General features: G+C 44.2%; 1 long non-coding RNA gene across 1 annotated transcript in view; it reads left to right on the forward strand.

Moving 5' to 3' along the window:
* The window catches only part of LOC139759816 (uncharacterized), a 622,851-nt gene that overhangs the window by 342,980 nt on the left and 255,150 nt on the right, over window positions 1–24,721 (forward strand). Inside the window, exon 2 of the long non-coding RNA XR_011715155.1 lies at window positions 1,306–1,365. This is a non-coding gene — a long non-coding RNA (uncharacterized lncRNA). The remainder of the gene's footprint in view (window positions 1–1,305; window positions 1,366–24,721) is intronic.

The raw sequence follows: 24,721 nt of genomic DNA on the forward strand, positions 1-24,721 counted from the left end.
TCGTCATAGATTTCCACGTGTATTACCACAGGTCTCACAGGTACTTCCCATGTGACAGCTTACCCCAGGCCCAACCCCGTCCCTTCTGCCACAGTGGAAACTATTTACAATTTTTTGAGGTGGAAAACTTATCTTTTAAAATGTATCAGGTCACAGTTACTGGAAAAACATGAGAGGGAGAGAGTTTCAAAGCTTCAACGTGTAGGGAAAGCAGGTAACGAAACGGCCCACCCTCTGTTGTTGATGGCCACATAGTAATCATGTGACGCAGCAGCTTGCCTAGTATTGCGTGGTCCAGCTAGTGGTGGGGCACACAAGCCGTTTCGTTTGATGCCAGAATAATATGATAACTTCCTGTGGATCACTGTAAACCATCTCTTGCCTCACTTATCGGTGATGGACGTAGTAATATGTTACGGGTACCCGGCTCACCCAGGCGTGAAGGCCGTCCGCGGGCGCACAGTGGCCCCATATGACGCTTGGCTGGCTTGGCCAGGGACTGACCTCCTGCCCGAGGTGTAACTAGGCCATGGTGGTGCAGGAGGCGGATCAGGAAACCTTCAGGTCAGGCGCAGGTGGAGGGTAGTGTGCAGGTCAGCACTCTACTACATGGTGCACGTGGGTTGGGGGCATGATGACGGTGTACCTCCACCAACTCCAGCTGATGCCGTGCTGTCTCATTCATGTGATACAGATTATGGTCTTATCTTCTGTCTTACTTGCTCTCATGATGTCGCATCAGTGAAGCAGCAGTCGTCTCCAGCAATGGTCTCTGCATTAACAGTGGTCTCTACATTAATACTGGTCTCTATACTAATAGTGGGCTCTGGTCTCTACACTAATAATGGTCTCTAGCAATCTACATGGCCGATGGTCGTCTCTATACTAGTCTCTGTACTGGTCTGTACGGTAAGAATGGTCTCTTACAATGGGCTCTACGTTTGCAATTGTCTCTCCATTTTTCCCCTGTATCCTGCGTACTAATAGTGAGTCTCTCTCTCTCTCTCTCTCTCTCTCTCTCTCTCTCTCTCTCTCTCTCTCTCTCTCTCTCTCTCTCTCTCTCTCTCTCTCTCTGGATGACGTTTACCCAGGTGAGTCATAACACCACCTCTCACATGTATGCCCATCTGCAGGAGATAGGTTAACTGGCGTCACTCCATCAGTTCCCGTGGCATTTCCATCATTGCCAATAATATAATCATCTTTAGATTTCCAGGTTTATGTTTGCGTTTACGTGTGACTTGATCACCTGCCCGACACAACTTGCGCGGTGAAATATCATCATTAATCTTCCTCCTCCCACAGGTGACGCCTCCGCCCCCGGCTCAGCACTCCCTCCCGAGACGCGCTTCACGTGAAGAGACGGTAAGTTGGCACGCCTCCCCAGTCTGGTGGATTATTATCTCTCTCTCTCTCTCTCTCTCTCTCTCTCTCTCATACAGACTTCAGTGGTTCTCAAGTTCCACTCCTTAACCCATGTTGCTGTCTTTGCTTTTTGCCTCACTCACGCGTGGGTTGCTGGCATAACGTCCACAGACTCACGCTCCAGCACACACAACACCTGCCAACACCTAACTCGCACGAACTTATTTGTATAACCTGTAGATTTACCTGCGGTAGGCGTCACGCGTTAGCCCTGCCTTCTGGCAAAATGTCGCATGTACTCGTACGTATGTACTTTCTCCTGACTTTGAATACATGTCCCACAGCACGTGTCCCACCAGCCAAGCCAAAAACCTTTCCCATGTCCCACAGCATGTGCCCCACCAGTCACACACCTTCCCATGTCCCACAGCACGTGCCCTACCGGCCAGAAAACTTTCCCATGTCCCACAGCACGTGTCCCACTAGCCACACTTCTTCCCACGTCCCACAGCACACGTGTCCCTCTCACCAGAGCGGCCAGCCTCCCCATGTCATACATCCGTCTCCCAGCAAGCACACCCTCCCAGCCCCCGACCCGCCCGTTCTTCCCATCTCATAAACTCCGTATCAACCACACGTTCTGTTTGTGTGTTGGTTGTTGAAAATGTAGCTTGGAGGGAGGGGTGGCGGGTGAGTCTGGCCATGTTGCACGGAGGTCATGGTGGACCACGGACTGTCCTGTGGAAAGTGTTGTACCTTGTGGAACACTTGTTGGTCTTCGCGTTCGTTCTTCGTTGTTAGGAACCCTTGAACAGAACGCTAGAACCCTTGGCATATGATGGCTTGGCCCTTGAACTGACCCTCAAGGGCCAGATCACAATATAAGGCCGCAACAGCCAAAGGTCGTACGGTTGTTTTGTAAGGTTGTTAAGAGGTTAAGGCGGGAGCTGGCCAGTATGATCGTATAAGGTGTCAGGGAAAATCTCCCTCAGTACGTGTGTCAGGGAAAGTCTTTCCCAGTACAGTTGTCAGGAAAGATTCTTCCTTAGTGCCGTTGTTAAGGAAAGTCTCTCTCAGTAGAGTTGCCGAAGTTTGTGATGAATGTGGGCTTCGTCGACATTAATCGTTTTCCGAGGAATCGTTGGTAAAGTTGTCCAACATTAATGAGGCAGCACTTGTTCAGCGAGGTATCTTCAACTCAAATAATTCAGTTAATTATATCCACCTGCATCATATTACTTAAAGCTTACGTATTAAAAAAGAAGCAAAAAGCAGTTTTTCTTCTTTCTTGTTAACTTGAATATCTGCTTTGTAACATAGAATTGCCAGAGGATCTGTGTTTTGTAATGCGAGATTCGCCACAAGAAATTTCATTTTCTGTCATTATTACTTGGGAGACCAAGCAAGGATTCCTTCCTCGAAGACTCCTTTGTCTGATACTAATCCTGCCAAGTTTAGGTACGAAAGGCGGGCATTAGTAATAATGATAATGATAATGATAATGATAATAGTAATGATAATAATAATAATTAATAATAATAATAATAATAATAATAATAATAATGATAATGATAATAATAATAATAATAATAATAATAATAATAATAATAATAATAATAATAATAACAATAATAATAATGATAATTGGTTATTATTATTATTATTATTATTATTATTATTATTATTATTATTATTATCATCAACATTATTTTTATTATCATATGGAAGATTGAAGCAATACTGTCGTAGTTATTCTTCTGTTTGTCTGTAGATATACTTTGTGTACTCTCTTGGAAATCTTTGACATTTACTAACATGTAGAGATATTTCCTTTACAACCAGTGTCCACCATCTTGTGGAGGCGAAGGCGAAGATTTGTAGAGGCTTTCAGAAAAGAAGAAGGAATGTTGGGGAGAAGAGAGTGATGAGAGTAGGTGAGCTTGGAAAAGAGATCTGTGTGAGGAAGTATCAGGAGAGATTGAGTTTAGAATGGCAAAAGGTGGGAGCAAATGAAGTGAGGGGAGTGGGTGAGGAATGGGATGTATTTAGGGAAGCAGTGATGGCTTGTGCAAAAGATGCATGTGGTATGAGAAAGGTGGAAGGTGAGCAGATTAGAAAGGTTAGTGAGTGGTGGGACGAAGAAGTAAGATTGTTAGAGAAAGAGAAAAGAGAGTCGTTTGGACGATATTTGAAGGGAAGTAGTGCAAATGACTGGGAGATGTATAAAAGAAAGCAGCGAGAGGTCAAGAGAAAGGTGCAAGAGTTAAAAAAGAGGGCCAATGAGAGTTTGGGTGAGAGTCCTATTAAATGTTAGGGAGAAAAGAGAAAAAAGAACGAATGGGAATGTCGGTGAAGGGGTCAAATGGGGAAGTGATAACAGATGGTGTTGGAGTGAGAAGGAGATGGAGTGAGTATTTTGAAGGTTTGTTGAATGTGTTTGATGATAAAGTGGTAGACATAGGGTGTTTTGGTCTGGGTGGTGTACGAAGTGATAGGGTCAAGGAGAATGATTTGGTGAAGAGAGAAGAGGTAGTGAAAGCTTTGCGGAAGATGAAATCCGGCAAGGCGGCAGGTTTGGATGGTACTGCAGCGGATTTTATTAAAAAAGGAGGTGATTGTGTTGTTGATTGGTTGATAAGAATATTCAGTGTATGTATGGACCATGGTGAAGTGCCAGAGAAATGGCGGAATGCATTCATAGTGCCATTATGTAAAGACAAAGGGGGTAAAGGTGAGTGTTCAAACTACAGAGGCATAAGTTTGTTGAGTATTCCTGGGAAATTATATGGGAGGGCATTGATTGAGAGGGTGAAGGCATGTACAGAACATCAGATTGGGGAAGAGCAGTGTGGTTTTCGAGGTGGTAGAGGATGTGTGGATCAGATGTATGCTTTGAAAAGTGTATGTGAGAAATATTTAGCATTTATGAATCTGGGAAAGGCAAATAATAGGGCTGATAGAGATGCTTTGTAGAAGGTTTTAAGAGTATATGGTGTGGGAGGTAAGTTGCTAGAGGCAGTGAAAATTTTTTACCAAGATGTAAGGTATGTGTACTAGTAGGAAGAGTGGAGAGTGACTGGTTCCCAGTGAATTTTGTTTTGTGGCAGGGGTGTGTGATGTCCCCATGATTGTTTAATTTGTTTATGGATGGGGTGGTCAGGGAGGTAAATACAAGAGTTTTGGAGAGAGGGGCGCGTATGCAGTCTGTTGTGGATGGGAGGGCTCTGGGAAGTGAGTCAGCTGTTCGCCGACGATACAGCTCTAGTTGCTGATTCGTGTGAGAAACTGCAGTGGTTGATGACTGAGTTTGGAAAAGTGTGTGAAAGGAAAAAGTTGAGAGCAAATGTGAATAAGAGTAAGGTTATTAGGTTCAGTAGGGTAGAGGGACAAGTTAATTGGGATGTAAGTTTGTATGGAGAAAAATTGGAGGGGGCGAAGGTTCTGGGAGCGATGAAGAATGTGTGGAAGGAGAGAACGTTACCTTGAAGAGCAAAAATGGGTATGTTTTAAGGAATAGTAGTTCCAACAATGTTATATGGTTGCAAGGCATGGGCCATAGATAGGATTTTACGGAGGAGAGTCGATGTGCTGGATATGAAATGTTTGAGGACAGTATGTGGTGAGAGGTGGTTTGATCGAGTAGGTAATGTAAGGGTAAGAGAGATGTGTAGAAATGAAAAGAGTTTGGTTGAGATAGCAGAAGAGGGTGTGTTGAAACGGTTTGGTCACACGGAGAGAATGAGTGAAGAAAGATTGACAAAGAGGATATATGTGGTATAGATGGAGGGAAGAAGGAGAAGCTGGAAACCAAATTGGAGGTGGAAGGATGAAGTGAAAAAGATTTTGAGCGATCGGGGCGTGAACATACAGGAGGGTGAGAGACGTATAAGGAATAGAGTGAATTGGAACATTGTGGTATACCGTGGTCGACGTGCTTTCAATGGACTGAACCAGGTCTTGGAAAGGTCTGTGGGGCTTGGATGTGGATAGGGAGCTGTGGTCTTAGTGCATTACACATAACGTCTAGAGACTGAGGGTGAACGAATATGTCTTTTTTTGTCTGTATTTTTCTCGCTGCCATGCTGAAGCAAGGGATACCGATGCTGTTTTCCTATGTGGCGGGGTAGCGACAGGAATGGATGGAAGGAAGCAAGTATGAGTATGTACATGTGTATGTTTGTGATATCTGCGTATGTGTGTTTATATATATATATATATATATATATATATATATATATATATATATATATATATATATATATATATATATATATTTATTTATTTATTTATTTTGCTTTGTCGCTGTCTCCCGCGTTTGCGAGGTAGCGCAAGGAAACAGACGAAAGAAATGGCCCAACCCACCCCCATACACATGTATATACACACACGTCCACACACGCAAATATACATACCTATACATCTCAATGTACACATATATATACACACACAGACACATACATATATACCCATGCACACAATTCACACTGTCTGCCTTTATTCATTTCCATCGCCACCTCGCCACACATGGAATACCATCCCCCTCCCCCCTCATGTGTGCGAGGTAGCGCTAGGAAAAGACAACAAATTTCTCATTCGTTCACACTCAGTCTCTAGCTGTCATGCAATAATGCCCGAAACCACAGCTCCCTTTCCACATCCAGGCCCCACACAACTTTCCATGGTTTACCGCAGACGCTTCACATGCCCTGATTCAATGCACTGACAGCACGTCAACCCCGGTATACCACATCGATCCAATTCACTCTATTCCTTGCCCGCCTTTCACCCTCCTGCATGTTCAGGCCCCGATCACTCAAAATCTTTTTCACTCCATCTTTCCACCTCCAATTTGGTCTCCCACTTCTCCTCGTTCCCTCCACCTCCGACACATATATCCTCTTGGTCAATCTTTCCTCACTCATTCTCTCCATGTGCCCAAACCATTTCAAAACACCCTCTTCTGCTCTCTCAACCACGCTCTTTTTATTTCCACACATCTCTCTTACCCTTACATTACTTACTCGATCAAACCACCTCACACCACACATTGTCCTCAAACATCTCATTTCCAGCACATCCACCCTCCTGCGCACAAATCTATCCATAGCCCACGCCTCGCAACCATACAACATTGTTGGAACCACTATTCCTTCAAACATATCCATTTTTGCTTTCGGAGATAATGTTCTCGACTTCCACACATTCTTCAAGGCTCCCAGGATTTTCGCCCCCTCCCCCACCCTATGATTCACTTCCGCTTCCATGGTTCCATCCGCTGCCAAATCCACTCCCAGATATCTAAAACACTTTACTTCCTCCAGTTTTTCTCCATTCAAACTTACCTCCCAATTGACTTGACCCTCAACCCTACTGTATCTAATAACCTTGCTCTTATTCACATTTACTCTTAAATTTCTTCTTTCACACACTTTACCAAACTCAGTCACCAGCTTCTGCAGTTTCTCACATGAATCAGCCACCAGCGCTGTATCATCAGCGAACAACAACTGACTCACTTCCCAAGCTCTCTCATCCCCAACAGACTTCGTACTTGCCCCTCTTTCCAAAACTCTTGCATTCACCTCCCTAACAACCCCATCCATAGACAAATTAAACAACCATGGAGACATCACACACCCCTGCCGCAAACCTACATTCACTGAGAACCAATCACTTTCCTCTCTTTCTACACGTACACATGCCTTACATCCTCGATAAAAACTTTTCACTGCTTCTAACAACTTGCCTCCCACACCATATATTCTTAATACCTTCCACAGAGCATCTCTATCAACTCTATCATATGCCTTCTCCAGATCCATAAATGCTACATACAAATCCATTTGCTTTTCTAAGTATTTCTCACATACATTCTTCAAAGCAAACACCTGATCCACACATCCTCTACCACTTCTGAAACCACACTGCTCTTCCCTAATCTGATGCTCTGTACATGCCTTCACCCTCTCAATCAATACCCTCCCATATAATTTACCAGGAATACTCAACAAACTTATACCTCTGTAATTTGAGCACTCACTCTTATCCCCTTTGCCTTTGTACAATGACACTATGCACGCATTCCACCAATCCTCAGGCACCTCACCATGAGTCATACATACATTAAATAACCTTACCAACCAGTCATCAATACAGTCACCCCCTTTTTTAATAAATTCCACTGCAATACCATCCAAACCTGCTGTCTTGCCGGCTTTCATCTTCCGCAAAGCTTTTACTACCTCTTCTCTGTTTACCAAATCATTTTCCCCAACCCTCTCACTTTGCACACCACCTCGACCAAGACACCCTATATCTGCCATCAAACACATTCATCAAACCTTCAAAATACTCACTCCATCTCCTTCTCACATCACCACTACTTGTTATCACCTCCCCATTAGCGCCCTTCACTGAAGTTCCCATTTGCTCCCTTGTCTTACGCACTTTATTTACCTCCTGACTTTCTGAAAAAAATGGGAAATATATATATATATATATATATATATATATATATATATATATATATATATATATATATATATATATATATATGAAGAATGTATGTGAGAAATATTTAGAAAAGCAAATGGATTTGTATGTAGCATTTATGGATCTGGAGAAGGCATATGATAGAGTTGATAGAGATGATCTGTGGAAGGTATTAAGAATATATGGTGTGGGAGGCAAGTTGTTAGAAGCAGTGAAAAGTTTTTATCGAGGATGCAAGGCATGTGTACGTGTAGGAAGAGAGGAAAGTGATTGGTTCTCAGTGAATGTAGGTTTGCGGCAGGGGTGTGTGATGTCTCCATGGTTGTTTAATTTGTTTATGGATGGGGTTGTTAGGGAGGTAAATGCAAGAGTCTTGGAAAGAGGGGCAAGTATGAGGTCTGTTGGGGATGAGAGAGCTTGGGAAGTGAGTCAGTTGTTGTTCGCTGATGATACAGCGCTGGTGGCGGATTCATGTGAGAAACTGCAGAAGCTGGTGACGGAGTTTGGTAAAGTGTGTGGAAGAAGAAAGTTAAGAGTAAATGTGAATAAGAGCAAGGTTATTAGGTACAGTAGGGTTGAGGGTCAAGTCAATTGGGAGGTGAGTTTGAATGGAGAAAAACTGGAGGAAGTGAAGTGTTTTAGATATCTGGGAGTGGATCTGTCAGCGGATGGAACCATGGAAGCGGAAGTGGATCATAGGGTGGGGGAGGGGGCGAAAATCTTGGGAGCCTTGAAAAATGTGTGGAAGTCGAGAACATTATCCCGGAAAGCAAAAATGGGTATGTTTGAAGGAATAGTAGTTCCAACAATGTTGTATGGTTGCGAGGCGTGGGCTATGGATAGAGTTGTGCGCAGGAGGATGGATGTGCTGGAAATGAGATGTTTGAGGACAATGTGTGGTGTGAGGTGGTTTGATCGAGTAAGTAACGTAAGGGTAAGAGAGATGTGTGGAAATAAAAAGAGCGTGGTTGAGAGAGCAGAAGAGGGTGTTTTGAAATGGTTTGGGCACATGGAGAGAATGAGTGAGGAAAGATTGACCAAGAGGATATATGTGTCGGAGGTGGAGGGAACGAGGAGAAGAGGGAGACCAAATTGGAGGTGGAAAGATGGAGTGAAAAGGATTTTGTGTGATCGGGGCCTGAACATGCAGGAGGGTGAAAGGAGGGCAAGGAATAGAGTGAGTTGGAGCGATGTGGTATACAGGGGTTGACGTGCTGTCAGTGGATTGAATCAAGGCATGTGAAGCGTCCGGGGTAAACCATGGAAAGCTGTGTAGGTATGTATATTTGCGTGTGTGGACGTGTGTATGTACATGTGTATGGGGAGGGTTGGGCCATTTCTTTCGTCTGTTTCCTTGCGCTACCTCGCAAACGCGGGAGACAGCGACAAAGTATAAAAAAAAAAAGAAAAAAAAATATATATATGTGCGTGCATGGGCTTATAAGTAGAGACAAATCTGTTCCATACCGTACAGAGAATCATTAGTTCCTGACCAAAGTGGTAGCTCTCCGGCAGGAGCATTCTCTCACTGGGACCACTAGGCCACCTGTAAAGTATTTTACTTGTTTACTTTCTTCCTGTTATCGGTTCCCTGGCGGTAATGTTGTGCCCCATGCGAACGTCACGGACTCAAGCTTTGGTTCCATATGTCAGTTTTATCATTTTCCTTTGATTTTGAGAAATCTCTTTGACATGGTTAATGAATTTGTAGATTATATATTGTTATGAATGTTGGTATATTGATCACTAGATCTAGTTACAGTTGTGCTAAAAGTGAGTGTTCAATATCTAACATATCACCGTTGAGAGTAAATGTGATTGAAAACAAAGTTATTAGGTACTGTAGGGTTGAGGGACAAATCGATTGGTAGGAAGTGTATTAGATATCTGGGAGTGGATTTGGCAGCGGATGGAACCATGGAAGCGGAAGTGAATCATAGGGTGGGGGAGGGGGCGAAAGTTCTGGTAGCGTTGAAAAATGTGTGGAGGGCGAGAACGTTATCTCGGAAAGCAAAAATGGGTATGTTTGAAGGAATAGTGGTTCCAACAATGTTGTATGGTTGCGAGGCGTGGGCTATAGATAGAGTCGTGCGGAGGAGAGTGGATATGCTGGAAATTAGATGTTTGAGGACAATGTGCGGTGTGAGGTGGTTTGATCGAGTGAGTAATGAAAGGATAAAAGAGATATGTGGTAATAAAAAGAGTATGGTTGAGAGAACAGAAGAGGATGTTTTGAAATGGTTTGGTCACATGAAGAGAATGAGTGAGGAAAGATTGACAAAGAGGATATTTGTGTGAGAGGTGAAGGGAACGAGTAGAAGTGGGAGACCAAATTAGAGGTGGAAAGATGAAGTGAAAAAGATTGTGAGTGATCGGGGCCTGAACATGCAGAAGGGTGAAAGGCGTGCAAGGAATAGAGTGAATTGGAACGATGTGGTATACGGGGGTCGACGTGCTGTTAATGGATTGAACCAGGGCATATGAAGCGTCTGGGGGCAAACCATGGAAAGTTCTGTGGAGCCTGGATGTGGAAAGGGAGCTGTGGTTTCGGTGCATTATACATGACAGCTAGAGACTGAGTGTGAACGAATGTGGCCTTTGTTGTCTTTTCCTAGCGCTACCTCGCGCACATGCGGAAGGAGGGGGTTGTCATTTCATATGTGTTGGGGTGGCGCGGGAATGGATAAGGGCAGGTAGTATGAATTATGTACATGTGTATATATATATATGTCTGTGCGTATAGATATGTATCCGTTGCGATGTATAGGTATGTATATGTGCTTGTGTGGACGTGTATGTATGTACATGTGTATGTGGGTGGTTTGGGCCATTCTTTCGTCTGTTTCCTTGCGCTACCTCGCTAACGTGGGAGACACCGACAAAGTATGATAGATAAGTAGATAAGAAAAGAATATGTATATATATAAATGGAAATGGTGAAGAGCTTGTAGATTCATGTGCTGAAAAAGGACTGGTGATTGGGAATACCTGGTTTCAAAAGAGAGATATACGTGAGTGTACGTATGTAAGTAGGACAGATGGCCAGAGAGCTTTATTGGATTACGTGTTAATTGATAGGCGCGAGAAAGAGAGACTTTTGTTTGTTAATATGCTGAGAGGTGCAACTGGAGGGATGTCTGATCATTATCTTTTGGAGGCGAAGGTGAAGATTTGTAGAGGCTTTCAGAAAAGAAGAGAGAATGCTGGGGTGAAGAGAGTGGTGAGAGTAATTGAGCTTGGGAAGGAGACTTGTGTGAGGAAGTACCAGGAGAGACTGAGTGCAGAATGGAAAAAGGTGAAAACAAAGGACGTAAGGGGAGTGGGGGAGGAATGGGATGTATTTAGGGAAGCATTAATGGCTTGCGCAAAAGATGCTTGTGGCATGAGAAGTGTGGGAGGTGGGCAGAGTAGAAAGGGTTGTGAGTGGTGGGATGAAGAAGTAAGATTATTAGTGAAAAAGAAGAGAGAGGCATTTGGACGATTTTTGCAAGGAAATAATGCAAATGACTGGTAGATGTATAATAGAAAGAGGCAGGAGGTCAAGAGAAAAGTGCAAGAGGCAAAAAAGAGGGCAAATGAGAGTTCGGGTGAGAGAGTATCATTAAATTTTAGGGAGAATAAAAAGATGTTTTCGAAGGAGGTAAATAAACTGCGTAAGACAAGGGAATCAATGGGAACTTCTGTGAAGGGGGCTCATTGGGAGGTGATAACAAGTAGTGGTGATGTGAGAAGGAGATGGAGTGAGTATTTTGAAGGTTTGTTGAGTGTGTTTGATGATAGTGTGGCATATAGGGTGTTTTGGTCAAGGTGGTGTGCAAAGTGAGAGGGTTTGGGAGGATGGTTTGGTAAACAGAAAAGAGGTAGTAAAAGCTTTGCGGAAGATGAAAGCCGGCAAGGCAGCGGGTTTGGATGGCATTGCAGTGGAATTTATTAAAAAAGGGGGTGACTGTATTGTTGACTGGTTGGTAAGGTTATTTAATGTATGTATGATTCAAGGTGAGGTGCCTGAGGATTGGCGGAATGCGTGCATAGTGCCATTGTACAAAGGCAAAGGGGACAAAGGTGAGTGCTCAAATTACAGAGGTATAAGTTTGTTTAGTATTCCTGTTAAATTATACGGGAGGGTATTGATTGAGACGGTGAAGGCATATACAGAGCATCAGACTGGGGAAGAGCAGTGTGGTTTCAGAAGTGGTGGAGGATGTGTGGATCGGGTGTTTGCTTTGAAGAATGTATGTGAGAAATACTGCTAAAAGCAAATGGATTTGTATGTAGCATTTATGGATCTGGAGAAGGCATATAATAGAGTTGATAGAGATGCTCTTGTGGAAGGTATTAAGAATATATGGTGTGGGAGGAAAGTTGTTAGAAGCAGTGAAAAGTTTTTATCGAGGATATAAGGCATGTGTACGTGTAGGAAGAGAGGAAAGTGATTGGTTCTCAGTGAATGTAGGTTTGCGGCAGGGGTGTGTGATGTGTCCATGGTTGTTTAATTTGTCTATGGATGGGGTTGTTAGGGAGGTGAATGCAAGGGTTTTGGAAAGAGCGGCAAGTATGCAGTCTGTTGTGGATGAGAGAGCTTGGGAATTGAGTCAGTTGTTGTTCGCTGATGATACAGCGCTGTTGGCAGATTCATTTGAGAAACTGCAGGAGCTGGTGACTGAGTTTGGTAAAGTGTGTGAAAGAAGAAAGTTGAGAGTAAATGTGAAAAAGAGCAAGGTTATTAGGTACAGTAGGGTTGAGGGCCAAGTCAATTGGGAGGTAAGTTTGAATGGAGAAAAACTTGAAGTGAAGTGTTTTAGATATCTGGGAGTGGATTTGGCAGCGGATGGAACCTTGGAAGCGAAAGTGAATCATAGGGTGGGGGAGGGGGCGAACGTTCTGGGAGCGTTGAAGAATGTGTGGAAGTCGAGAACATTATCTCGGAAAACAAAAATGGGTATGTTTGGAGGAATAGTGGTTCCAAAAATGTTGTATGGTTGCGAAGTGTGGGCAATTTGAGGACAATATGTGGTGTGAGGTGGTTTGATCGAGTAAGTAATAATAGGGTAAGAGCGATGTGTGGTGATAAAAAGAGTGTGGTTGAGAGAGCAGAAGTGGGTGTTTTGAAATGGTTTGGTCACATGGAGAGATTGAGTGATGAAAGGTTGACAAAGAGGATATATGTGTCAGAGATGGAGGGAATGAGGAGAAGTGGGAGACCAAATTGGAGGTGGAAAGATGGAGTGAAAAAGATTTTGAGTGATCGGGGCCTGAACATGCAGGAGGGTGAAAGGCGTGCAAGGAATAGAGTGAATTGGAACGATGTGGTATACCGGGGTCGACGTGCTGTCAATGGATTGAACCAGGGCATGTGAAGCGTCTGGGGGTAAACCATGGAAAGTTTTGTGGGGCCTGGATGTGGAAAGGGAGCTGTGGTTTCGGTACATTATTACATGACAGCTAGAGACTGAGTGTGAACGATTTGGGCCTTTGTTGTCTTCCTAGCGCTACCTCGCGCACATGAAGGGGGGAGGGGGTTGTTATTTCATGTGTGGCAGGGTGGTGATTGGAGTGAATAAAGGCAGACAGTATGAATTATGTACATGTGTATATATGTATATGTCTGTGTGTATATATATGTATACGTTGAAATGTATAGGTATGTATATTTGCATGTGTGGACGTGTTTGTATATACATGTGTATGTGGGTGGGTTGGGCCATTTCTTTCGTCTGTTTCCTTGCGCTACCTTGCAAACGCGGGAGACAGCGACAAAGCAAAAAAAATGATAATAATGATAATATATATATGTGAGAAACTGCAGAGGCTGGTGACTGAGTTTGATAAAGTGTGTGAAAGAAGAAAGTTATGAGTAAATGTGAATAAGAGCAAGGTTATTAGGTACAGTAGGGTTGAGGGTCAAGTCAATTGGGAGGTAAGTTTGAATGGAGAGAAAGTGGAGGAAGTAAAGTGTTTTAGATATCCGGGAGTGGATCTGGCAGCGGATGGAACGATGGGAGCGGAAGTAAATCATAGGGTGGGGGCGGGTGCGAAAATCCTGGGAGCTTTGAAGAATGTGTGGAAGTCGAGAACATTATATCCGAAAGCAAAAATGTGTATGTTTGAAGGAATAGTGGTTCCAACAATGTTGTATGGTTGCGAGGCGTGGGCTATGGATAGAGTTGTGCGCAGGAGGGTGGATGTGCTGGAAATGAGATGTTTGAGGATAATATGTGGTGTGAGGTGGTTTGATCGAGTAAGTAATGTAAGGGTAAGAGAGAAGTGTGGAAATAAAAAGAGCGTGGTTGAGAGAGCAGAAGAGGGTGTTTTGAAATGGTTTGGGCACATGGAGAGAATGAGTGAGGAAAGATGGACCAAGAAGATATATGTGTCGGAGGTGGAGGGAACGAGGAGAAGAGGGAGACCAAATTGGAGGTGGAAAGATGGAGTGAAAAAGATTTTGTGTGATCGGGGCCTGAACATGCAGGAGGGTGAAAGGCGGGCATGGAATAGAGTGAATTGGATCGATGTGGTATACCGGGGTCGAAGTGCTGTCAATGGATTGAATGAGGGCATGTGAAGCGTCTGGGGTAAACCATGGAAAGTTGTGTGGGGCCTGAATGTGGAAAGGGAGCTGTGGTTTCGGGCATTATTGCATGACAGCTGGAGACTGAGTGTGAGCGAATGGGGCCTTTGTTGTCTTTTCCTGGCGCTGCCTCGCGCACATGAGGGGGGAGGGGGATGTTATTCCGTGTGTGGCGGGGTGGCAATGGGGGTGAGTAGGGGCAGATAGCGTGAATTGTGTGCATGTGTGTATATGTGTGTGTCTGTGTGTGTATATATTTGTGTACGTTGGGATGTGTGGGTGTGTATGTTTGCGTGTGTGGACGTGTGTGTGTGTGCATGTGTGTGGGAGTTGGTTGGGCCATTTCTTTCGTCTGTTTCCTTGCGCTACCTCGCAGGCGCGGGAGACAGCGACAAAGCAAAATAAATGATATATATATATATATATATATATATATATATATATATATATATATATATATATATATATGAGGCAGGGGATAACAATACTACCTCCGTATTCCCCGCGTGTCGTAGAAGGTGACAAGAGGATGGGAGCTGGGGGTGGAAACCCTTTTCTTCTTGTATTTCCATTTCTAAAAGGCGGAATATATAAGGAGCCAAGCAGGTAGTGCTCATTTCACCTGAAGGCCTATGCAAGGGTGTGTAAATGTGTATGGATGTAATCAACATCATAGGAGAGGAGAGATAGGTGGCAGGTATGCTTGAGGAATGAATCTTGGATGTTCTGGCTCTGAGGAAAAAGCACTCATGGGTAAAGGGGTATAATGGTTTGGAAATGTCTTAGGGTAAGGTTAGTGGTTCCTAAGGTAGGGTTAGCACTAGGAGTTGTGGGAGTATGTGATAAAGTGTAAGAAATGAATTGTAGACTTGTGCGGGTAAAAATGAAAGTGGATGGCGAAAGATGGGTGATTGTTAGTGCTTATGCACTTAGTCATGAGAAGAGAGATCATGAGTGGGAAGTGTTTTGGGAACGTCTGAGTGAGTGTGTCAGGAGTTTTGATGCACGAGACCGGGTATTCGTGATGGGTGATTTGAATGCATAGGTGAGCAATGTGGCAGTTAATGTTATAATTTAAGAACAGTGGGTATTCAGTGTCATTAACAGAAATGGTAAACAGCTTGTGGAGTTGTGTGGTGGAAAAGAACTAGGGATTGGGATTACCTTGTTTAAAATGAGGGACATGCTCAATTATACGTATATGAGTAGGGAAGACGGTCAGCTGGCATAATTGGTTTACATCTTAATTGATAGGCGGGCAAAAGAGAGACTTTGAGATGTAAATCTGCTGACAGGGGCAGCTAGTGGAATGTCTGATTACTGTCTTCTGGAGGCGAGAGTAAAGGTTTGTAGAGGTTTTGGAATAGATGAAACAATATCAGTGACATCAGTACAGTATTTGGTTCCTTTTGACTCGTGATATTTGTTTCTACTCTGAATCAGTTTGGTGTAAAGGCCATACCTCGGGCTGTTCACTGTCTGTCCTCGTCTACATGGATGTAGGATCACTAGCGCCTTCACAACATTAGCATATCCAGCTGGCAGACGTCAGGAATCGCCACAATAGAAATATGTTCTCAGAATATGACTTCGATACATAAAGTTTATGAGCTAGCAGAAATGGAATGTCTGCCAGATGTTTATCATGTCATTCAGGGTTGAGTTAGTGTGGAGTGGAGCCCCAACGAGAGTTGTTTTGTCAATACGATAGACAGGAGAGGAAATCATGGGAAGACAACGATAGAAATACATGTAGTGGTGCCTCGGTCGTGCTTCACCATACCTCACACATTTACATCAGCCAGGTTCGTCAGCCATGACGTGCAGTGTGTTTACGACTGTGTGTGACACCAGCAACACTCCCTCCGTATCCTCTTCCAGGTACTTCATCTTAACCCAGGAACTGCTCGGTAAGTCTGTGTGTGCCTAGTGCATGGCTGTACCAACCCTCTGCTTCCAAGGAAATGCATTCATCCTCGTTCAGAACTTTTTTCTTTCGCATAAAATTTGTGTAATTTGGTCAGTCAGAGTGAGGCGCGCGGCTTGAATTGGGAATGAGCGTGTGCAGTGAAGGCCGGAAGAAGTCGTCTTTTATATATTCTATTCCGGTTGTTGTGACTTCTGAAATTTCAGACCACTTTTTGGAGGGTAGATTTCCCGACATTTTCTGGCCTTAATAAGTTCATGTTGTCTTGCTTAACGTTAGCCTTGAGTACGACAAGTTCACCACCTTGTGTACGATGGCTGTAGTCATGGTACTCAGTGGGATAAGTCCTCGTACTCGAAGAGTTAAGTCGTCGTACTGAGGGAAATATGTCGTGGAATTCAAGGACTGTCGCCATGCTGAAAGGCGCCTCTCAAGTCCGTGGGTAAGAAGATTTGTTTCCATGGGTAAGAAGAATCGAGTCTCTGGGTAAGAAGACAGAAGTCCATGGGTAAGAAAACTTTATTCCAGTGGGTAAGAGGACTCAAGCTTTCGGGTAAAAGAACTCGGCCCCTGTATTATGATGACCCGATCACCTGAGTACGATTATTCATTTTCCTTGAGGAAGACGAATTATGAAACTTCCCCCCTTGACCCAGCGACCCTGACCTCTGGCAGCCAGCAGGTCAAGGGTTGGGGACCCTCCTCCCCCTCCCCTCTCTTGCCCTCCCCTCCCTTTCAGTTCTGTGAAATTTATCCTCACGAAAGGTGCAGCAGTGGCTGTTACCCACCTGATCAACCCCCAGGGGAGCAGGGGACGGGCTTGATTATGATAGAGTGTAATCATTTAATTCTGAATATGATGATATAAATTCTTACGCACGAGGCATAGCCAGCCATTCTGTGAAGACGGTGATTTCCCCCATCCACTAGCATGAAGATAATGCCACCACTGGATTACAATGATACTCGCTCGTCCCTTGAGTGTAAGACTCAGCCGACACCGTAAGTTCGTGTGTCTTGCTGCATGGGAGCTACACTGTAAATCTTGATTTATCACGTTACAAGTTACGTTATATATCATGACGAATCGTTTGTTATGTAAGTGTGGGGTTGTAAGTTGCTTTGAGTTCTCCCATACGACTCACCTGAACGTTGACGGAGCAGGTTGACGTAGCTAACCTTCCAGTGGCCAGGCCACGTACTAGAGCTGGCTCCACGTCTGTCATCGTAGTGTTAGTAACTTCAGATATCATTGTGTGCAGTTTGGATATGTCAGGATGCTAACAACAGCACCAGGAGTAACTATAGTAATGATAATGATGATGATAGTAGTATTGATAATAGTAATAATAATGATGATACTAGTATTCATAATGGTAATGATAATGGTAATAGTAGTTATAGTAATGATAATGAGCATAATGATGATACTGATAATGATGGTAATATTAGATAACTCCATTTCCATCATTGAGGGAGATGGTTGGTGTGTGCTAGGTAGGGAGGAGAGGCAGCAGCCTTGGAGGAGCAGGTTGTGACAAACAGGTCTTGTCATACCACACGGCCAGGGATAGTGAGTTCTACGGCTCGAGTCACCTTGAACCACAATGTGATCCTGGCCGGAGGTTGTGTAATCTTTTTACTTTACGCGCTACGTGCTACCTTGTGGGGGCAGGATATTGCCAGGCGCTGCAGACACACGAGTGGTGTGTGTGTGTGTGTGTGTGTGTGTGTGTGTGTGTGTGTACAATCGTTTGGTCGAGGGTAAGGTTGGTGGAGTCCTGAAGAATGTTGAGTATTACTGTCATGTCAGGGCGTCTCCACGTGGAAGGCTGAGGTATGTTGATGGCCATAACCGTCCATCATTGTGACGTAAAGTCTGGGAACGCTTAGATAAACGTCATTGTCGCTCATCATTACAACGAAGCGTCAAGATCGATAAACGTCATTGGGTATGCTATTAAAGACACCTACCTCGCCTCGCCAACGTGGTTGCCGCTTCACGTATATGAAGCACAAAAAAAAGGAAAATTAATTGTATAACTTGAGCGACTGTACAGACGATGTCTCATCATAGCGAGGCATGTCGTCCTACCCTGCAGTACACGACGCATCACCACCACCCTGGCGGTCTGTCTTACGTCGGATCTTGTATGAATCAGTCACTGTAGCCTCCCTCCAGGGAGCCTTTGTACACTCCCTACCCTCGTGTGCTCCACTTCTCACCCACACTGGTTCTTCCCGCCGAGAAATCAAAGCAAAACGAATTTTTCAGAAGCTTAAAGTATCATGTTAAGTTCCTTAGAGTTGTGTAATGTTGTACTGAGACGTTCTTAGAGTTGTATGATGTTGTACTGAGACGTTTACCTTCTTCAGTAGACCTGGTCCTGTGAACTGTTCATTGGGTTACGCACTGTTCTGTAGGGTCGTGCACAGTTCCTTAGACTCGTGCGCACTTCCGGAGGGTCGTACACAGTTAGGTTAAGTCGTATAGAGTTTCGGAGAGTCGTGCACAGTTCCCTCTAGTTGTGCACTGCTCTGCTGAGATGTTCAGTGTTCATAGTTATACACTGTTCTACAGAGTTATGCACTGCACTGTAAAGTTGTCGACTGTTCTTCAGTTATGCATTGTACATAGCTGTGCACTGTACCTCAGTGTTGTACATAGCTGTGCACTGTACCTCAGTGTTGTACATAGCTGTGCACTGTACCTCAGTGTTGTTTATTGTGGCAGAGCGTTGTGTTCAGTGTTACATAGCGTAGTTCATTGTTCCACAGTCGTGTTGCAACATTGTGAAGAGCTATGTGTACAGGGTCACGTGGAGGTGAGCACTACGTCCCGTGCTGTAGTGTACCACGGCGTCGAGCTGTTGCGTTGTTCCATCGAGGTGTTTGTTGCAGGTGGCGTTGGGAGCGGCGTATGCCGGGCTTACCCGGGGAGGAGGCACGTGAAGAAACTAGATTGGCATTATTATCTTCCTGTGGTTTTCTTTACCATCCTCATCATCTGTCGTAATCATCTCATAAAAGATGAGATCATCCTGGCGTCTTAGTCTTTAATTTTGCTCACGTAAGCATTTCTTTTTCTTTTTTTGTGAAGCACGAAAATATTTTCTCGATTCACATGAGTCCAGGAATTCGGAGCGTCTTGCGCATGATCTCTCCGTCAGACGACAATCAGACGCTGACTGATGATTGCAGGGATCTGGGCCCTCATCATCAGTCACGGAATCTTGGCAATGAATCGTTTAAGACATTTGCATTTTTTCGCAGAAGTGGAGTTTGTTCTGCTGGTCGTCAGGGAGTTTAGACCCACCGCCTTCTCTGATATGTACGAACGAGAGTTTACGGTTGTTGTGTGTTTCTGCTGCAGCATCTTGATAAGACTGGACACAACGGATGAGAGAAGACTGGCCACTCTGTCAAGAGACTGAGAGAGAGAGAGAGAGAGAGAGAGAGAGAGAGAGAGAGAGAGAGAGAGAGAGAGAGAGAGAGAGAGAGAGAGAGAGAGAGAGAGACTTGGTGGAATTGATATCGTGTCGTGGGTAATGTTCATAACAACGGACCGATGTCCCCCGTGTCTCCAGGTTATATGTCTTTCCAGTGGATGGCCATCGTCTCTTGTGCCGCCTGGCCACCCTCACCTGCTGTGGGCAAGCACCCTCTACCCTCTCTCTTCCCAGTTTCTCCCTCTTGTTAGCCGTATCCTTGCTCTCTATCTCTCCATACCTTCCTTTCGTAATATGTATCCTTCCTCTTTCGCCCTATATCCTTTCTTTTTCTTCCTTCCTTTCTTTCCCTCCTGCTCGTTTCATGTGCCCTCCTTCCATCTCCCTGCAGCCTTCTCTCTCCCTTTCTCCGCCTCCCTGACGTTTCTCCTCTCTTTATAATAGTATTCAGTCAAACCTTTTCTTCTTTCTTTTCGTCCTCCCTTCCGTCTCTACACCCTCCTCTTTCTCTCCTCTTCTGTACTTTCCACCTTTCCTCCTTGCAGTTGCATTAACATTCTGCTCCATACGGCGTCTGGCACTGTTTAAGAAGACGTAGACACAAACACGTTCTTCGGTCAGCAGTGAATTTCACATTCCTGTCATTTGCTGGTTCCTGTTGATAGAATAATTCCCTCCTGGGGAAGGTTACGTCTTACTGAAAGAATTTTGCCTCGGTTTTAGTGCGGTGTGGAGGATGCGTTTGTGTTGGGGTCAGTGTCTTAATGAACTATATATATTCTAATTACGAGACACTCACGTGAGAGGAGGTTTGCGTCGAGTGTTTGTTGGAGTACGACGCATAGGATTAATGATGGCGGGTATTGAAGTGCCTCCGTCGAGCGAGATACTGTAAGGTCAGCAAGGGTTCAATATTGAAGACTCGATGTTTGCACAATGATGTGGCTACCCAAGTGTACATTGCGTGTGTAGTGATGAGTAGATGTGATGTTGGTAACTCGTATGGTTGGTCTCTGGTCTGGGCCTTAAAGGTCAGGAGGTTGAGTGCCAGGTTCGTCATACCCAGGTGTCGTTCTGTCGTGGCTCAAAGAGTTAGTAACCATGACACAGACACCATAGCCAACAGGATTTTGTCAATTCAAGTGCAACTTTATTTACATTCTAATTGTTAAGTCATCATCATCATCATCATCTCCCTTCACTATATCTCACACCTTCAGTGCTGTCACCTCCCCAGCCGGCGCCGCACTGCTCAGGTGAGGCCCTCTGCCAACAGCGAGTGACACCTTAGACGATTGTGACGAGTGCAGAGAGAGAGAGAGAGAGAGAGAGAGAGAGAGAGAGAGAGAGAGAGAGAGAGAGAGAGAGTCACATCAGTAATACTACAATACCGTTGGGAGGGACTTAATTTTTCAGTTGCACTCCACTGCCTTTGATATGTCGCTGCTAATTTCAGACATCCGCATCCTGACAGACCCAGTTCCTTCACTAGAGAGACAGAACGGCCGTACCCTCACGCTTCCTCCTAGCCACAGGCACACATATGCCCTCCTGTCCCTCACCGTCCTTGTACTTACGGCCAAGCAGTGGCGCACTGCTCTACCCACGGCACCAGTTGAGCCATTATGTACCCCCCCAGCAGGATCGTGCCTTCTTAGTCATGCCCCTTGTATAGTGGGCCAGACCGGGCTATTCTGGTCATTCCAGTGTATGTATAGCCAGACTTGGTCAGACGGTTGAGGCCAAGCCAGGGCTGTCTTATCTAGCCTCTACCGGCTTCGTCCAGTCCTTACCTGGCTACCTGATGTTTACCCCTCCCCTGCAGCCACAGCTCCTGCACTGCTGCGACGTACAGCTGGTTCAGTGTTCCCAATACTCTCACTTCGCCTATATTCTTCCACACGCGGGATTGTCATCATGTTGCTGTGATTATGCAACTCATTCATGATCCCTTGTAGATCCATTGAGAGGAAAGTCTTTCAAGGAAGCCTCGAGCGCTAGCCGGGCAGTGGGTGCTGGAAACCCCTCACCCAGTCAAGCTGTTCCCAGAAGTCGTCTGCTAATGCGTCATTTTCGTTGGGAGATTTGTATTTTAACTCCTATTTCTGTAGGTATTCCAATATTTAATGTTTTCTTATTTTCATCGTTGATGATTCCCTGTGATTTCAGTTTTTCCCCTCACTTTCGTGCGTAGATATTTCATCCTGGGATTATTTTTACGCTGTTGAGTTTGTAAGCCAAGCCACGTACCACTTCAAGGAACTCGTTAGCCGGAGAGTTGCCACATCGTCATTAAAAACGTAACCATATCCCCCCTCCATTATTAAATCTTGCTGTTTGCGATCCATCATGTAGTTGATCGATATCCACTTTGGTGTTCATTAAAACAAATGTCTGTCATTTTGTCTCAAAAATTGATGGACTTGGTGAGAAATGAGAAGCAGAGAGAGAGATGGCTGGAGGCGATGTTGGTATCGGAGGTCGTGTTGGCAACGTTGACTGGTCCGGTCCAAGCGGCTGGCTCTCAGAGTGTAGGCGGCCCACTGCTGCTGCTGCTGCTCCGTCAGCCGTTGCTTATTGCTTGCCAGTAGTTTTTTGTGTCGGTCTTCATTGGTGCTTTGTGGGTCGCTTCTTTCCTCTTCCCCTTTTTCTGCTATTGTTGGCTGGTGTCTTCTGTTGATCTTCCTCGTGACTTCTTTTTCTTTAATTCGTTCTTTGGCAGAAACTGTGTTGTTTACCAAGACCGGGCCGTCTGTTTTGGTTCTTGATGGTATGTCTTGTTATCCTCTCTGACTTTTCCTTCTTGGATATCATTCTGAATATTTTTCTATTTTATGTTTACAGTGTTTATCTGTTTCATTACCTATAGGTTGCTGGTCTTTGATGCTTCTTGTTTACCATTCGGGGGGGAGGGGGTCTGGAGTACGACACAAGACCATGAATGGTGGTAGTTCCAACAAGTGGTTCTCGTTAACGCTCTTCGGTGTCTTCTTAGTACGCCTCGTTATAGGGATGGTTAACATGCCTTACTATTTGGACAGTGACTTCGACCCGTATGATGGCCATTAATTGCGTGGATCTGAAGTCTTATTATAGAATTGTTTTCCTTGTATTCTTTCTTGGAGTAGATTAACTATGAATGTTTCTTTTTTTTTTTAGTGGATCTCCTGTTAATCTTATATCCAAAGTGATGACGTCTCTACCGTGTGGTTAGTCTATGTGTATGGATGCATCTATGGTGTGTGATTAAAGTGTCTTGACTGGCCCTCCCCTCACAGTATACCATCAGTAACCGCTCCATCACTTCACAAGAACAGCCTCACTCTACTGTTCTTACCTTCCTAAACACATTGAATGTGGAATAATCTGATACGATGTCCCATAATTTAGTGCACCTGTTATTTTATTATCCAGTCGTTATCTATGTATAACCGAGAGACAGATATTGATCACTGGATGATGTGTGTGTGTGTGTGTGTGTGTGTGTGTGTGTGTGTGTGTGTGTGTGTTTGTGTGTGTGTTTGTGTGTGTGTGTGTGTGTGTGTGTGTGTGTGTGTGTGTGTGTGTGTGTGTGTGTGTGTGTGTGTGTGTGTGTGTGTGTGTGTGTGTGTTAGAGATTGGCCAAATGTAATCCTGGCACGGGCTCATGTCAGTGACAGCCTGATCTGTCGTGTGTGTGGTCTCTGGGTAGCATTACTGGCAGAGATCGCACGTGTTTAGCTTGAAGTGTGTTGGGTTGTGTTAGGTGGTGGATGATGTGTACAAGATGTGCTGCACATGATTTGTTGATTAACTCTTGTAATGGAAAATAAGCAATAGGATAAATTTTGTGCACCATTGTACATAAAAGAAGTAGATTTATTAATCTTTTATCATATACAGATAGATTTATTGAGAGGGAGACTTATCTTCGAAATACTTATTATAAATGGAGAAAATATTTTATTCTAGATTTAATGAGTCAACATTTCAGCGTAGTCGCTAAAGAAAACCTGAAGCAGAATTTGAGGTTAGTAAATTTGTAATAAGATGATTAAATATATGACTAATTGGATAATGTGGAGAGAAGAGGATCTAAGGTGTGTTAAAGAGCAAGCTAATGTGTGGAGAATGCTTAGGTCATGTTACAAAGATTGTAACATTGAAGGTACAGTTAGTATGGCACAGGGGTTAATGAAACACGTATTCCACAGAGATGGCACAGCTCTAATGATGGGAGATGCTAAATACAGGCTGAGGGGAAATTGAACACAGTGAGTCATGCAGACACAAGTCATAAGGGTGTGTACTGGAATGTGTCTTGCATCAGCGTGTCACTGAAGAGACCAGAATCATAGGGTCTGGTGTATCATAACTATATCATCTTATCATCACCCATAAAACCGTTTATGATGCGCCAGCTGGAATATTGTGGTCAAATAATGATAAACTTTTCATTGTGTGGTAAATGAAGACTAAGAATAAATAGATTCAGGCTGAAAGATGGCGTTATCATGGAAACTACGGTGAAATAAAACGTTTCTTGAAGAAGATAAATGAAGAAATGGAGGTTATTAAAGATGATTCAGGTCATTATGGTGGAGGATTTTGTGAGATGTACAGTGCTTCAGTGGGGACCTACAACGTTACTCTTGCCTGCCAACACTTGAAGGGTGAGGACAATGGTTAAACATATTAGGGTAAGGGAGGAAGAACAGAGAACCTCTAGAAATAATGTTGTGAACAGAGCAGAAGATGACCCAAAGCTAACATAAATTCATGAGGAACAACTTGTCAGCTAATCAGACTGAAGGATTCATAGAAAATAATAGTAGAGAATGATGTAAAGATGGTCGAGGAGGAGAGCTTTAAAAATGTTTTGGCTATAGAAGACGCTATAGCCCCAACACTTTAAGGTAGAATGGGGAGGTGTTCTTGAAA

The sequence above is a fragment of the Panulirus ornatus genome, chromosome 3 (genome assembly GCF_036320965.1).
Source record: "Panulirus ornatus isolate Po-2019 chromosome 3, ASM3632096v1, whole genome shotgun sequence".
Lineage (NCBI taxonomy): Eukaryota > Metazoa > Arthropoda > Malacostraca > Decapoda > Palinuridae > Panulirus > Panulirus ornatus.